Genomic DNA, 6,256 nt, shown 5'->3' on the forward strand with positions numbered 1-6,256 from the left:
ATACCATGTTTAGTTATTATGACTTTTAAATGACTATACAGTGCAAAATTAATGCCAAAGAAAACATAGGTCATCATTTGGCATTAAATGCTGAAACAGCTTTAGAAATTGTAGCTTTCATTTGACTAAATGAGAAACAGAACTGGCCCTAATCTGCTAATGCCTTCTAATATTGTAGTACCTCTGGGCCATAATGCCACATTTCTACAGTTATGAGGCACATCATGTCTTTTCCAAATAAACAAACTGTGTGTGTGTGTGTGTGTGTGTGTGTGTGTGTGTGTGTGTGTGTGCGTGTATGTCCTTGGCGTTTTTCCGTGGACATGAATATTCCTCAAGTGTGAAAATAAGTAGGTAAATAAAGGCCGGAACACAGTGAACCATACCTAAATACACTCATTTTTTCCATGCGAAAAAATAAACTATTTGTTCCCAATAAACCTGAATATAACCTGATTGACAGACTGCCCCGGTTCACCGGTGGCCATGGAGAAAGCTCAGAGCCAGCTCAAATCAGCCAACACAGAAGGCTACACGAATGAAAGGAGAAGCAGACTTATTTGAAACGCTAAAACAACGCCATCACACATTTCCTGAAGCAATACCTTGATGAAGGAAGGCCTTTAAAGCATTGTACATCTGGTATCTCTGCTTGTGGCCCATAGGGCTGTTATTATTATTATTATGGGCTGTAGCACAGACTGCTTCACACAGGCAAATTAATATAATATTTTATCATGATTATTATTGCATTTGCATGTAGTGTCCTTGTGTACCTCGAGATTCGCTTTTCAATCCAATGTATGATTTAACGATGATCTGTTTTGTATGTGAAGTCTATATCTTTTTGCTAACGCTCTAAGCTATTTATTTTTTTCTTAACAAGTAAACCTGATGGAGTGATTGTGATACGATTTCAAAGCTTTTGGTTTTCTACTTCCATCCCATTTTGAATTGTACTTTCGCTTTAGTATTTTCAATACATGGAATATTTCTATGTAATGCATTAACACAACACTTCCAAATTAAGCTGCACATTCCAGATCTGTTTATGGCTGACATATACACTTCCTGCAATAACATGCTTGCATATATACATCAACACAGAAGCGTGTGAGTGTGTTTGTCTGGCTGTCTGTGTGTGTCTGGCTTTCTGTGCGCGTGTGTGTGTGCGTGTGTGTGTGCGTGTGTGTGTGTGTGTGTGTGCAGGTGTGTGTGTGTGTCTGGCTCTCATTGTGTGTGTCCGGTTTTCTGGTTGTGTGTTTCTGCGTGGGTGGGTGTGTTTGTGTTTATGTGTGTGCATTCATGTGTTGGGTGCGTGCTAGTGTACATTTGACTGTTGTTTGTTTGTTGGTATATGTGGATTAAGGATGTGCCTTCCCTCCCAGAAACGGCCAAACAAACAAACAAAGGTACAATGCAGACCGTATCAGTGCCGTCCAACAGCTGCTGCGCTAGGGTTCAATGCAGGCCAACTCACTAAGAATAATTCTTGAAAGGATTTCAGGAATCTCATGGAGATTAAAAGTTGGTTCAGGGAGTGTCACCTACTGGTGTGTGTGTGTGTGTGTGTGTGTGTGTGTGTGTGTGTGTGTGTGTGTGTGTGTGTGTGTGTGTGTGTGTGAGAGAAAGAGAGCCAGATAAAAGGCATTTATGTATGGTTATGTGAAGAAAAAGAGAGAGAGCGTGCATATGAGAGTGTGCGCGTGTGTGTGTGTTCGTGTATGTTTGTGGGTGTGTGCCCATTTGTGTAAGTGTGTGTGTGTTGCAGCCTTCTTATTGACACCTAGATTGCACTTACCTTTGGATATCTCAACAAATAAAAACAGATCTTATTGAGTTGAGTTCTTGTAAACACTTTTAGTTTCCACTCTGCATTACATGATTACTTTTTGGCATTTTGTTCACCAGAGATTTTGCTCATTGTAAAACCACCTGCCAGCGTTCCCCCACACATTGACCATGCAGTGCAATAAATCCATAATTGAGTACACCATGCATTTACATGTGACCGCGTGGCCTAATGGATAAGGCGTCTGACTTCGGATCAGAAGATTGGGGGTTCAAGTCCCTTCGCGGTCTTCCCTCTTGGGGGGGGGCAGAAGACTCTTGTGCTTTGGGTTCTTGACTCCGAGCCACCGTCACTTTGGATAAAAGCTTCCGCTACGACTCAAGCACTCACTCAACAATACACAGGATACAAACATGCCTACAAGGACCCACAAGCCAGATAGCCAGAATTAGACGCTATTAAAGGCCTCATTTCACACAATCAGTGGGCTTTTTGTGTGGTTTCAGAAAGTGCAGGGAGGGGGGTCAGCTGTTCACACGAGGGTAAAATGTGCCACAGCTAGATAGATAGAAACTCTTATGGTTTTGGGTTCTCTATAATGGTTCTTGGCCTCTATAATAGTTCTGTGCTTCCATATTGGTTCTGGGCCTCTATATTAGTTCTGGGCCTATATAATGGTTCTGGGCCTCTATATTGGTTCTGGGCCTCTATAATGGTTCTGGGCCTCTATAATGGTTCTGAGCCTCTATAATGGTTCTGGGCCTCTATAATGGTTCTGGGCTTCTATAATGGTTCTGGGCCTCTATATTGGTTCTGGGCCTCTATAATGGTTCTGAGCCTCTATAATGGTTCTGGGCCTCTATAATGGTTCTGAGCCTCTATAATGGTTCTGGGCCTCTATAATGGTTCTGGGCTTCTATAATGGTTCTGGGCCTCTATATTGGTTCTGGGCCTCTATAATGGTTCTGGGCCTCTATATTGGTTCTGGGCCTCTATAATGGTTCTGGGCCTCTAAGGGTTCTGGGCCTCTATAATGGTTCTGGGCCTCTGTAATGGTTCTGAGCCTCTATAATGGTTCTGGGCCTCTATAATGGTTCTGGGCCTCTATAATGGTTCTAGGCCTCTTTAGGGTTCTGGGGCTCCATATTGGTTCTTAGCTTCAAGATCGGTTCATCTTCTTTTCATTGTCGACGTTGCCCACCAAATAAGGAATCATTATTATGTTAATCATTGTTATGTTATGTTTGTGTTTGTTTTAGGCCTGTTTATTTGTTTTAGGCCTGTTTGTGAGTACAAAAACATGGGGGAAGTAAGTCCGACTTCGGAGGTTCTTCAATGTCTCGACTCTCTGAGCTAACGGCTAACTGGCTCAGTCCCGGCGCACACATTCAGGGGCCGAGGTTCATCCCAGATCCACGGAGCTCTGGTTTCCTGTGTGTCTGTGTGTGTCCTGGTTCATTCAGAAGCAGCCGCTCTGCAGCGTGCATGTGAGTTCCATCAGCATTCTTATGACATGCCTCATGAGGCCACGATGTGATGCTAATCCAGCCCAGCGCTAGGGAGGAGGGGGAGAGTGGAGGGGGTGGAGGAGGAGGAGGAGGAGGAGGAGGGGCAGGAGGAGGAGGAGGGGGAGAGGGGAGGGGGAGGAGGAGGAGAGGGGAGGAGGAGGAGGAGGAGGAGGAGGAGGAGGGGCAGGAGGAGGAGGGGGGGAGGGGGAGAGGGGAGGGGGAGGAGGAGGAGGAGGAGGAGGAGGAGGAGTAGGGGCAGGAGGAGGAGAGGGGGGAGGGGGAGAGGGGAGGGGGAGGAGGTGGAGGAGGGGAGGGGGAGGAGGAGGGGGAGGAGGAGGAGGAGGGGGAGGAGGGGGAGGAGGGGGAAGAGGAGGAGGGGGGGAGGGGGAGAGGGGAGGGGGAGGAGGAGGACGACGAGGAGGGGGAGGAGGGGGAGAGGGGAGGAGGGGGATGAGGGGGAGGAGGGGGAGGAGGAGGAGGAGGAGAGTGGAGGAGGAGGAGGAGGAGGAGGAGGGGAGGGGGAGGAGGAGGAGGAGGGGGAGAGAGCGAGAGGAGGAGGAGGAGGAGGGGGGAGGAAGAGGAGGAGAGGGGAAGCTGGAAGAGAGGAGGAGGAGGAGGAATTTGGGAGAGAGGAGGAAATTCTGGAGCACAGACTGGCTGTGGGAGGAAGAGAGGAGCTACTTCCCCGGTTGTAGATCTGCTCTCCCTGTTATCGATCTGCTCCCCAGCCCGATAACCGCTTCCAAATATTTCTTTTTTTCTTTTTTTATCTTCTGCTTCTCACATCCATCATGCGAGCTGTCAAGTGTTACAAAAACTGTAATAAGGTCAACTAAAGGCTTTAAAAGTCATTTTTAGAGAATCCCTTAAGAGTTAGATTCTATAAAACACTGGTTCTCACTGTTTTCCACAAGAACATGTTTCTCTCTCGGGATTCGGGGCAGCAGAGTAAAAGTGTCACCCCAGCGTGTGTCTTCTCCGCTGTCTTTCTAAATGCTCCGATGCTCTTGTCAACGCTTTGATTGGATGACTCCATTGTATCGCTCGCCGCTCTACAGCATTACATAATTTTCCGAACACGGTGCCCATGCATGGTTCTCCCTGCCAGAGTTCATGGGCTCCTTTCAGCCGCGTATCAAACAGGTTCAACCGCCTGGAACTTCAAGGCTCAGTTTCAAGCGGTATGCTCTGAAATAACTGTGTGTGTGTGTGTGTTTGTGTGTGCGTGTGTTCTCGTGTGTGCCTGTGTGTGTGATGGAAATGTCTTCGGTATGGAAATGCTTGATCCACTCTGAATTGTTCCCATCACATTGACTTTGACATGGATCTGGGTGAGCCCACCTGACATTGAGAGTCACTCGAGGATAGTGAGCGGGCTCGCTCCACTACTGCCTCCCAGCCTCGTCTCTGACCAATAAAAGAACAATCCAACTCCCCGTCGTAAAGTGTATTTCGGGAAAAATTGCAAGTATTGCAAAAATCATCAGAAAACAACTTTGTGTTCCTGTTTGTGCTCAGAACCACGAGGCAGATGAGCCACATGTTGTCGTGCGTGTGCCCACGCAAGACAGACTTAGACGTTGAAATCTCTCTGCAGGAAATAATAAGCCAAACCAAGACTGTATCGCCTATGCTGTTCAACTCCCATCGCTGGAGTTGACTTCCACCGCTCAGAAGCAATACTAAGATTAACCCACTCAACGTCTTGCTTGAATGATTGATTAATCGGACGATGGTGCAGCATTGCTCTTACCTTGCATGTGTTATCCGTATCCCGTGGTAATGCCAGGCGCTGGTTCCAACAGGGACATAAGCTGGACCTTGCAACCTTTGCAAGTAAGACTGTCCCTGTGGAAATGTTGCATGTTAATTTTGTCCTGAACGAATGGCTAACCTTGTGGAATAAACAGGCCAAAGTCCCACCAAACAACACCAAGGAATCCTGTTGTTGCATATTCATGACTTACATCATGGAATGAAAGTGGGTTTCAAACAATGAACAACATTTGACACGATCTAAAAGTGGAACAAAGATTTGACATTTTAATGTTATTTCAGAGGCGGTGAACCATTTTCGACCGTGGTCTCACATGATCTTCAACAGGCATATATACCATTTGGACACTGTGTAAAATATCTTCGTTTTTGAATTTGAGCAGAGACGTACACTTTAATATCTTCACACGTGGAGGAAACTCCAGATAACATGCAGGGGTCGTGGCGGGCCGTATGTTCACACAGCATGAAAAGGACAAATTAATGGTTTCTCTTTTTTTTGCCCCGATCCCCTTCTCTCTCCCATCTCACTTCCACAGCTTTGGAAACTTCCCTGGGCTTTATTTGTGGATCGAAACAGCGGAGGAGAGTTGCTAGTAAGTGTTTCCAGCCAGTTGTTGAGGCGTTTTTTTCCGTGCTATCGGCTCTTCGTTTTTCTGGTCAACTCAGCAACTTTTGGGTCCTATACCTTTTTAAGTTGACTTAAGAAAACATCAACGGAAGTTTCTACATTCGACCGGATTTTGGGGTCATTAGGTCTTTGATAATCATTTGGAAAAGTGTCACTCTGTGTAAATGGCTGTCTACTCTAAACAGTAGCCACAGGGTACTGTGTGCGTGCACATGCAAATGCACGTGTGTGTGAGTGTGTGCATGCACAAGCGTGAAAGCATGCATCGAGTTAGAAGAAAAAGCAGTAATAATTAACACTTCAGCAGCAGCAGGCTGCCGACTGGTTCGGCGACCCTGAAACTCAAACCCCCGGCCCATGTGACCACGTGGAGGCTGACAGCGGCCCGTAGCACAGACACAGAACACGCCAGGAAGCCGCTCTGTGATGTAAGCAGCGACGCTGGCAGCCAGAGCAACCCTGTGAACCCTTCAGCAAAACCCTGTGAAAAGGCTCAAAAGAGGAAGGAAGGAAAACAAATAAAGTTTAAAGACAAATTTGATTTATTAA

Source organism: Pollachius pollachius, assembly GCF_949987615.1.
Source record: "Pollachius pollachius genome assembly, chromosome: 19".
Lineage (NCBI taxonomy): Eukaryota > Metazoa > Chordata > Actinopteri > Gadiformes > Gadidae > Pollachius > Pollachius pollachius.